We start from the raw sequence: 11,655 nt of genomic DNA, 5'->3' as shown, positions 1-11,655 counted from the left end.
CACAGTGTAGATGAATATCTCTGATAATATTTTAAATAGAAAAATTATTTAAAGAAAATTGTCAGAATTTAAATAAAATATGTAATGTAAGTATATGAAAATATATGTATTTAAATATTTTACTCCTATAAATGTGATAAAATTGTAAAGTCTATACTTAAAATTAAGGAACATTGTTATTTTTATGAAAACAAATTATCCAATAAATCTCAATTTAAAAATTACCTATACATATATTTCAAGACCAGTGGCAATTATATTTAATCCTACTTTAAAAATGAATTTAATATTATGTCTCTAATTGAATAGTAGGTATGTGTTCTATAAGTAGAACCCCAGATGGCAATGCCATATGAGACTATGGATTGTATATTGTAACTAAAAAAGTTTATCATTCAAAACATTTTTTAGAGTCTTAAAAATATAGAAGAATTTATGTATAGTTAAGAAGTTATATATTTGTTTTTGATATGTATATTGCACATTAAACGGTCGTAGATATCAAGATACAAACCTAAATATTTGACTGAGTTTGTCTTTTTAATCACAGAGCAACAACAATGATTAGTATCAAGTGTACAAGAGTTATAATGTATTTATGTAGTTTTAATTTATTGAATTCTATACATATAATGGTTATTATTTATTTTAAAGTGTAAAAAAGAGGACTTATCAAAATTAAACTGTATAGATTTATTACCTATCCAACAAGAATTATATTTGCAAATTGTATATAAAATTCCTTATACGTTTTTCTACTTTTATCAAAATAAAATGTGTACTATCTTGGTAAAGGTCGGTTAAGGTGTATGGTATATATAGTTTTTACACTTTAATATTATAATGATGGAGTTTTTTAGGATTGGAGTATTGATATATCAATTAATTTCTTGTAAATCGTTGGGAATTCTCACACAAATAAACACTTATTGAATATAATAGATAACGGTAGTGATATATTGTTAGCTATTTTTTTAATAACTGGTTAGTCGACGATTCTTTATAAAGAAGGAGTGTTCTTTACATTCACTGAGAAGGCAACTTATTTTATCAGTTTCAATTGGCTTACAAAAATGGAGTTAGTTATATAACAGTTATTGTGGAGTTCCATTCTCCTAGTTTAAAGTTATTCATATTAATACCTACCTGCTACTATTAGCAATATCAGCTTCTACATTAGTAACGAATTTATTGAAAATGTTAGAAATTTCATATATATTATCTGAGATTATTAGTAATAAATTTATAAAAAAAACATTTGAAATCAAACATAGAAATAATATATTTTATTATATTACTGAAACATTGATTTTAAATATAATTATTGTTTTTAGGTTAATAATAATAGAGGTCGAAAGCCAGTATTAGACCATAATCATATATATAACATTTTAGAAAATAATAAATTGAACCTTTTTGAAGATGGAATTTTGAAGCTTTATACAGATCATGTGTGGACTACTATTTGTGAACAACTAGGCAACAAAATCATTCCCAAAACATTGTATATTTCTGTATTCCAAGATCGTCATGATTATCAATCAAAACTCAAAAAGTCATTGAATATTTTTTCAACAAACAACATTTCTTTTGAAAACAGTTCTGAAAAAAGTTCAGATAAAAGTTCAGAAGATGAAACTAATAGTGAAAAAGATGAGAACGAAAATAAGAAAACACAATTTAATTTGTCTATTCCGTATAAAAAGTATCTCGAATTTGAACCAATAACCGTTCCCTATAAAAGAAAAGACAGATTTCGAGTATATAACATGTTGAAACAAAATACATGGACGGATATAGTAAATGACGCGTTTTTGGAAAAATATAAGCTTCCTTGCAATTTTATATACAAACGGTCTGTAGTGAGCTCTGACACAACACGAAGTAAATACTTCATCAAATTCTATGCTACATGTAAAGATAAAGGTTGCAAGTTTTTGGATCAGTTGATAAGCAACCTCCACCAGGGCAACCGCTATTAATTAATATTTTAACAAATGATACTCGAGGCCAAGAGTTACAACACGTTACTAAAAGGCCTCTTAAAGGGGCCAAACGAGAGACAGTGGGTAAACAACTATCAACCGATTTAGCATGTAACTGGAGGTGAAACAACGTAAATGGTATGCAATTTGGGCAAATTTCTCCTCCTAATTTGTACAATAATGAAGTTTTACGGAAAACAAAACAACAAATCAAAGATAAAAGTTTGGGTATCACTGAAAAATGTCCAATTAAATCATTGGTTGAATTTAAGAATAATTCCCAATTTTCTGGTTCTATTAATTCAATAGGCATCGATCCGGTCCTGGTTCATTATTGGAGTACACATCAACTGACAATTTATAAAGACCTTACCAAATCTTATTGTAGGCTATCAATCGATGCAACTGGTGGATTAATAAAAAGATTTAAACGTTCATCTTTAAACTTAACTTCTAGTCATATATTTTTATATGAAGCAGTTGTAAATACAGGTTATGGTCAGATTCCTGTTAGCCAAATGATTTCTGAGAGACAGGATACACTTTCCATACATAATTGGCTTGCTCGATGGTTGAAATCAGGTATCAAAATTCCCGACGAAACAGTTTGTGATTATTCTACAGCTCTTTTAGGAGCTATAACAAGAGCATTTTGTTGTGGTTTAACTTTACGATGTTATACAGAAAAGTGTTACAAAATTATAACGGGGCATCCAGAAAAATTGCCTCAATGCTATGTCCGTATTGACATAGCACATTTGATTAAAATATTTTGCCGAAATAAGCATTTGTCGGGTATTAAAAATAAACAGTTGAAACAATTTTATATTAGAGGAATACGATTATAAATTACATCAAATGACATCAACCAATTTAGAGAAATACTTATTGCACTTTTGACAACCATGATGAGCGAAACCAATGGGTTTGATGATGCTAATAACGTAACGCCATCCGAAACAAGTAAGAATAAGATTTTAAACTTAATAAAAGGTATTACTCTAAACGACATTAATGTCTGTACAAATTATTTTGTAGGTGTAATTCATAAAATTTTTTGTAAAAGTAGCTTAGAGTTGAAAATTTAATACAAAATTTTCTATAAGTTGGCTTACATTAATTATAAAAGAACATAAAATTTTGTGTATTCAGACCATTAAAACATAAACCACCTTTTTCACCACTGGAAAATATATCCTAGGCTGTCAAGTCAACTCCGTTCAGAATCGTTTTTCGTAAACAATGATATCTATGATTGGAATTCAAATTTAATACACGTTACGCACTTTACTACGTTTTTTAAATTTACTTTTGGAAAAGTATTACAGGATTTTTAGGACATAAACACATACATTTGCTTCACTCAGAACTTAAAATAAATAAATCAATACAAATTAACTTACAAATCAACTAAGTCGTCGTTTGATATCTCCGCTATTTTCTTTTGGAAATTAAGTATATTGCCTTTCATTTTTTTGCGTTTCATAAACACTTATTTTTAAATTTTCCCATTTTTAAAAATTTTTGTAAATTTCCGAACTTACAATAACTAAGTGCAACTGTAACTATATAACTGCACAACTAAATGCTACTAAAAAATAGGGTGCACTAAAGAATAAAGATCTGATAATTGACTTGACGGCAGACCCATATATTATTATAACATAAAGTAATCATTATATTTGAGCCTTAATGCGCGAGCGCCATGTACACGTGTCGGCGACGACGGAAATAATTATCTTCGATCATTATCGGTAATATTATTTTTACATGAGCATATTATATTTAGATTTCCGATAATTCGTTAGCGACGTCACGATTATCTGACGGTGAGCTAGACAGACGTTGCGCACTCACATACACATGTCGTCATGTCACATTAGGCTAACAACAAATCTTTTTCATGGTGAAATATTGTAAATCATAGACCTAAACGTATTCCAACATACCGACTTGAGTCTTACACCAATAATAATTTTGAAAACAAATTTTATTTTGTTGTCAATCATCTTTGGATCCTTTGAGCCACGTTTTTGATTTGTTATTCTTAAAAAGAAAAAACCTCACTTGAAATTTAGAAAAAAATCTTGTATTCTTAAAAATTTAAATGAGCATAAATAGTTGAAAAACACTTTTTTTTAATATTCTGTTTCGAAGGATTCAAAATAGACTTCATAACAAATTCAAATATGTTTTCAAATTTATTATAGGATTACAATTATAGTTAGTACGTTGGAAAGCATATAGGTCTATTTTACTCTAAAAAGCGATAGTGTGGAATCCCCTTAATAAAGACAACTTACAAAGATGCATCGTATAGTTTCAGACACTTAAATTGATTATTAATTTTAGATAAGATAGTATCAAATCCAATTGATCTTAAAGCAATAAACAAAAATAAAAAACAAGAAATTGTATATTTTGCAAAAAAATATTAAATTTGATAAAAAAAAAAAATCTTGATCACCAAAGTTTAAACAAATACATATCCAAGTTACTCCTAGCACAAATTTAAAATTAATAGCACTTCATAAACGCAATTAACTTAATACAGAGTAAAAAAAAAATTCAAAACAAATTATCTAAAATACTCATTGAGTTTAAGGAATTAAAAACAACTCTCCTCCAAATCACTTGTTGTTAATAAAAGAAATATTTACTGCAGTACAAAAACAGAGTTCTAATGGAAATAGATATACTGAGGATTGGATAATGTGGTGTATGATGCTCCATATCAGGTTCATTAGAAATGATATCCAATTAATTAAAACATCTTGTGGTACTGACGAACAATTTTTACAACTATTTGCAAAACACCTAGAAGGAAAAGAAGAATATCAAAAACACGATTTACTAAATTTTGATGAAATATCCTTATGCCAGAGTATTACTGTTAACACCAAGATTCTAACATATTCCGGACTGATTGGGAGTGAACATTTACCAAAGGAAAAATTACTTGAGTGAGTCATGGCGTAATGAGAATGACTCATGTTTTAACCTTTGGCTTACTCTCAGCGAATTTTTGTGTTTGCGTCAAAAGATCCAGTAACAGGTTTAACATTAACTCAGTTAATTATAAAAGCAGGAGCTGGAAAATGCTGGAGCAAAAGTTCATGGGTTAGTGTCTGATAGTGCACAAACAAATAGAAAAGTGTAGAACGAGTTAGGAATTCGTGGGAATCTGAATGGATGCCAAAGCCCTGTAGAACACTTCGTTGACAGTGTTAAGAAATTGTTCGTATTTTCAGATTCTCCACTTCTGATTAAAAATGTATGCAATCATCTATACATTTACAAAAAATTATTGGTAATTTTAAATAATTAAAACTATAGTTAAACATTTTCATAATAGCATACTTTTTATAATAGGTAAATTCAACTGAAGATTTGGTGAAATGGAAAAACTATGTTTTAATGCACGAACACGACAAAAATATATGTGATAGCCAACTCAGAGTGTGTCCAAACATTTCAGACAATCATATGAAAATATGAAATTATTGAATTCTTGTTTAAAGATGCGTGTCCATATAGCCACGTAAGTAATACTTTACAATAATCTACAAACTTTTTAGACATTTATATTTATACCATATCTAAACATTTTATTTTTGTATCAAGATATTCAGTAAGTCTATGGCTGATGGACTAAGATTTTATCAGAAGTATAAAGTTCTTTGGTTAGAAAATAGTGATGTCACAATTAATTTCTCTCTAATTATGAATAATATGTTTGATACCTTGAACGCCATGTGAAGGATTAAGATCTGGGTCAAAAAATTATGAAATTAGCAATAAAAATAATTTGAATGAATGAATGGATGGAATGTTGCGGATTTGTGATATTTGTTTGAATTTAAAAATATTATAAATAGTATCTTAATAATTTTATGGGTAGTAGAAATTTTAGGATCTTTATACTTATACAAATTTTTTGGTAACAAATTTAATGTGTGCTTTTGTGGCTTTATGTATTAAATTGAAATGCATAAATATTAATTTTTTTTTATCGGTGTTGTATTTCAATAGTTCAATATATCCAAGAGTACATATGAGTGTCAATTTGACTTTGTATGAACAAAATTATATTGGCTAAATAATAATCTATAGTTATCATTTGTTTTTATTTATATATATTTTTTTTTATTCGTACGGCAACAATAACATAGTAACATTTCATCTGTCATTTTCACAATCACATTCTGGACTGTTCTTTAATTTCCACCTTAACACCATATGTCCACATCACACTGGACACAGATCAGATCTTAATCGGTTAAGAATTGCCCATTCTCGCTATGGAGGTTCGAACCCTTGTGGGGTCCTTTATTAAATTTTTATGTAATATCGTATTGCCCAGCCATTTTTTAGCACTGCAGAACTGCGACTGGATTAGTTCTCGGACCTTGACTCATGGTGGTTTTCTTGACTTGGTCTTATATTAGGCACATTTTATAAATATTCGTTGAGGATTGAGTGTTTGTAAGCATCGATCTTAATAAATAGTTTCACTAATGTTTCATTCTTTCTGATTTCTAGTGGTGCCATATTTAAATGAACTAGGAACCATGATATCGACGTTAATTTTCGATTAATGCGTAAACCGCATTGCACTATTAAAAAGCGTGTTCAATTTTCCTGAGTGTGCGCAATTCGACCAAACTGGAGCTCCATACTCCGCTCTAGAATACACTAACACGAATGTTGCTATTCTCAGAGTAGTAGAATCTGTACCCTATCTAGTTCAAGCTAGTTTCTACACTAGGTTCACTCTCGTTTTTAATTTTTTCTGTAGCCTCTCAATATGGTTCCTAAATGTCAACAATCGATCCAATGTTACTCCCAAATATTTTGTTGCAAAGTTATGGTTTACTTTTACTCCCTTCAACTTGACATTAAGTTCCTTTTTGCTTCTTTATCATTAATTTAAAATCCTCATACTTCTGTCTAGTCTGGATTTGGTCTTAATTTCCATTTGTGAAAGTATCTTTCCAAGATGCTTAAGTCATTTGTTAAGGTATTTTCACCTCCTTTCATATCTTTACACGTATGTACTATGGCAATGTCGTCTGCAAACTGAAATTTTGGCCAGTGGTTATCAGTAAACCATGCATGTATAAGTTGAATAGCAGAAGGGCTAGTACTGATACCTGTGGTAGTCCGTTATTCACCGAGCGCCACCTATTTTTCTTTCCATCCATAAACACTTGAAACATGCGTTTGACTAGCATGTTGTTTTATAATTTATCCATTTTCTTGCAAGGTAATATGTTTTTAAACTTCTGCATTAGCCCTTCTCTCCACACAATATCGTACACAGCAGATAAATCAATAAATGTAACATTCGTCTTCACTTTTCTCTGAGATCCTGTTTAGATCATGGTAGTGAGGGCTAAGACCTATTCCACACACCCACAGTTATTTTTGAAACCTGCTTGTTCTATTGGTATGTGCTTATCCAGGGTTGATTTTATTCAGTTTAATATTAATCTCTCTAATAACTTGTATGATACACTAAGCAGTGATACTGGTCGATAACTTTATGCCTCCGTACAAGGCTTTCCATGTTTAAATAGAGCTAATATTTTTGACTTTTTAAGAATGTTAAGTATTTTTTATGTATTTAATTCACAATAATAATTCAATATATAATTCTGCATATTATGCATATATGCACTAAAATCTTACAAAATATGCATAAAAATATGCTCTAAAAATTCTTAAAATATGCAAAAACAACTACAAAAATTTAACTTTTATTTTTATTTTTTCATTAAGTATAATTTTTTTATTAACTTTAGTTTAAATATTAGTACTGTTACTTCTTGGTATGAGTATATGAGTTATTGATCTTGACTAGTCTTGGTCTTCGTCGTATACCTGTTAATTGACTAAACTTTGTCGAAATATCTTGTACAATTTCAACAGCTTCAGATAAGAGAATACCTTGTTTTTGTAAACGCGTTATAGCTATAGGAAGACATGAGAAATTTAAATGTATGTAAGCCAAATTTACTTTCATTTGGTTAGCTTTAGAATATTTTTGATAGAAAGTGCATAATTTTCATCAAAACATTCGACAATTTGTTTTACAGTTTCGAAGTTTTCGCTATAATATATTGCGGCAGAAATCCACGTGCCCCAACGTGTTACGTGTTAAAATAAGTTCGGGAGGTAATGTATACCATGTGGTGCATCAGTATGAAATTTTTGAACACGATAATGCGCTTATTTTTTAAATATTCTTTTGACATATGCGACCAGTTTATCGACTTTTGAAAATTGAATGAGGATTTGTTTGGCAGTTCTATGCAATCAAGAATATGAAGTACAAGTTACATGAACCATTTTTGTATACAACACTTTTAATGTATCACCTGCCAAATGGCACGCTGCCATCGTCATATGAGGCCGATTGACCGAAAAAATGTAATATTACGAAAAAAAGATTTTAAACAAAAAAATTATTGAAACATGCATTTATATGCCCTAACCCATGAAATGTGCAAAAATACGCAAAATTAAATTTAGTATATGACCTACAAATAAGTCAAAACAAATTTTGGCCGAATCCATTATTTTATGAAGTATAGCAAAAAAAAATATGCAAATGCATTAAATTCACAGCCCTGCTAATCAGGTAAAAAGTTGTTTAATAATGCGATATTATAATAACTTTAAATCTCAGTGGCATTTTTACGTATATATATAATATTTATAGAGTATAAACACATCAAATCATAGTAATGAGACATCGCGGGCTGAGAATGAAAAGGTTCTATGTCAAAATATCCAATTGTTCAATAGCGCGATTAGGTATTAACCTTGGTTACCAATATCTTTTTTTCATGTTATCTTATGAATATAACCATAATTTTAATAAATAAATAATTTCAAATATTGTTCGATATATTATGAGTATTAAGTATTGGACATCCTCAGATTTTACAAAAACAAAAAAATTGGAAAAAAAAGTGCATAATAAGAAAAAAATTCTCTGTGACTCTGTATAGAACCTTTTCATTCTTCAAACTAAAGAACATAGAACTTTTTTCTAACATACTTCATTACTAATAACTAAATAATTGGAGTATTAAGTAAGAATGTCACTTTATCACATAAACGTCTTAACAAAACATTAAACAAAGTAATAAGTATAAATTGGCGGAAATTGAAATCAATAACACAGTAAATAGTTTTTAAATATAAACTCAAACAATAATATCATTAAATACTTAATCAAAATACATATTTTATACTCCTTCAAAACAAAACTCGTAATTACTATTTTTGTCTACAGGTTACTTGTAGTCATAGAATCTATCATTTTTTTTTGAGTGCTTAAAACCAATACATGTATCATTTTCTTTTTTTATTTCTTGTGAGGCCAACATCATCCTTGAATTGTATCAGTATTTAATCGGTTCCTTGTTTTAACTTTAATTAAATTTACTTTACTAAAGATTCGCTCACAAACAGCATTTGAGTGTGGGAGAGATAATGCCCAAAGAGCAAAATTGGATAAATGAAATAATGGATACTCTTGATTACCTATCTGCAAGTTGGACAGCTTAAACCAAAAGACATCTGGTTCTTCTAAATGATTAAGAACATCAGTCGGAATATTAAAGTTATTCAATAATCTCCATTCATCGTCAATATTTTGTAATAATTCATCATTTGATTCGGTTATTCGAGGTAATAGTTTTAAAAGAGGAAAAATAGTACTGTTATTTTCTCTTGTTTTTGATATAGCAACTTTAGGATCGACTAACTTTATTTTTGACATTAAGGGATTACTAAAATCATACTTTTATTTAATTTGTAAACATGCTATTTTTAATAATTGTTGTGCCCTCAAATAAAAGTCCTTTAACATTATTACTATTAACACTAGGTTTTTCAATTTCCTTCAATACTTTTATACCAAGGTATATTTGTGTATTTGGTATATATTGTTCAACATTTTCAGGATTAATTAAATGTAAAGGCGTTTTGTTTACATAATTTTGTTTCATGAAATTTAACAATAAATCTTTGTAAGTGGAAACCATTTTATCATGTAACTGAGTTATAACCACAGAACTTTGGAAAAACAAATTAAGAGAGGTAAATTTGGGCAAGATCCAATCTAAAAATAAAAATATTAGTTTTATGAGAGGATCTGTTAGTGCACTGTAAATAGTTTCTGCTATTGTGAGACGTTCAGTTGAATGTTTATCTTGGAAATATAAAAACAATGGATTCCATTGTTCAATTAGTCTTGATGCAACTAATTGCAAAGACAACCACCTAGTCTCACTTGGATGTACAAGTTTATGTACTGGAGTGGAACAAAATTCCTGAAATTGCATAAACTGAGCACTTCTTTTAGAACTCATTGAAAAAAAAGAATAAACACTACGTTCTAAATCTTCACAGCGTTTGGGAAGGATTTTGCAAGCTTCACTTGCACAAAGGTGCAAAGAATGCCATATACAAGTCCAGATCTGGCAGATACTAATACCTGGACAGCTTTCAATCATTCTACTAGCAACAGAATTATGGACACCCATCATAGAATTACACCCATCCGACCCAAAACCTATGACATTTTAAAATGGTATACTATTATCAGCGAATCATTTAAACAAACAATCATATACATTTTTGCCTGTTGCTCCTTCTTGAGCCTTTTTATAATCTTTGGGTTCAAAGTTCAAATACATTAGGCAACTTAAAAAAATGACTTACAATCCTGCCCATGTCTCGATTAAAGTACCTAACCACAATACATGCTTGTTTCACACAGCTTATATCCGTTGACTCATCAGTTAAACTACTAAATTTTGTGTGTTTTAGACAATCAACCAGATATTCTTTATGAGACTTGCCAATCACATGTTTCATAACTGCAGTGGTTTTAGTTCTGTGCATGTTTAAATTTTGCAAAAACTTCAGACCTTGGATCAAGACTCTTAATTAAGTCAGTTAAGTGGTCCATTGTATTAAAAGAAATATTATGCTCAGCCACAAAAGTGGTAAGTTTTATTTCAGCTGATTTAACTTTTTCTTGTAAAGGAATATTTCTTGGTTTAAAAGAATAATTTAGAGAAGGAGTTGTCGATACAGTTTTTGACATACTCATATGTATTTTGCTGTTTAGATGACTGTTTAAATATGCCGTTTCTGTAGCCAAAGTTGTGTTACAAATTATACATTTAGCACTAATATTAGATTTTTCATCAGGTCTTAACCATTTACTAAATGTTGGGTTTTGTTCCCAGGATTTACTGTACACCTGTCTTCTGTGCTTCAGCGGTTTACTGTCACCTCGTTTGATCCGTTTATATTCTGGTGTACGGCAACGTCTTTCAGAATCCAATCCAGAACAAAAGTCATGTACCTATTAATTATTATCGATATAATTTTACTAAAAATAGGAACGCAATAATTAAATAAATTACAAATTCTGTAGTATGAGTGAACTAGAAACTAGGTGAAATGCCTAAAATATATTAAAATGTGTATCATTAGTGTCAAATACTTACTGGAGGACTTTGTGTAGACAGAGAACTAGCTTTGGGTTTACATTTATAAACATTTTCATTATCCTTAAAAATAATTAATAATTAATTATATAAAATACTAGCTGAAATAGGCTATTATTTAATAAAAAGATCGAGTT

The 11,655-nt window shown here is 29.3% G+C and overlaps 1 pseudogene; it reads right to left on the bottom strand.

Annotated features, from left to right (window-relative positions):
* Positions 1–9,241: 9,241 nt before the first annotated feature.
* On the bottom strand, positions 9,242–10,042 carry LOC149062106 (uncharacterized; annotated as a pseudogene).
* Positions 10,043–11,655: the final 1,613 nt, after the last annotated feature.

This window comes from Diuraphis noxia, unplaced genomic scaffold (assembly GCF_037042655.1).
Source record: "Diuraphis noxia isolate RWA-SAM2 unplaced genomic scaffold, SU_Dnox_SAM2 contig0001, whole genome shotgun sequence".
Lineage (NCBI taxonomy): Eukaryota > Metazoa > Arthropoda > Insecta > Hemiptera > Aphididae > Diuraphis > Diuraphis noxia.
Note: the sequence above shows the minus strand (reverse complement) of the source record. Positions and strands in the feature narration are given on the sequence as shown.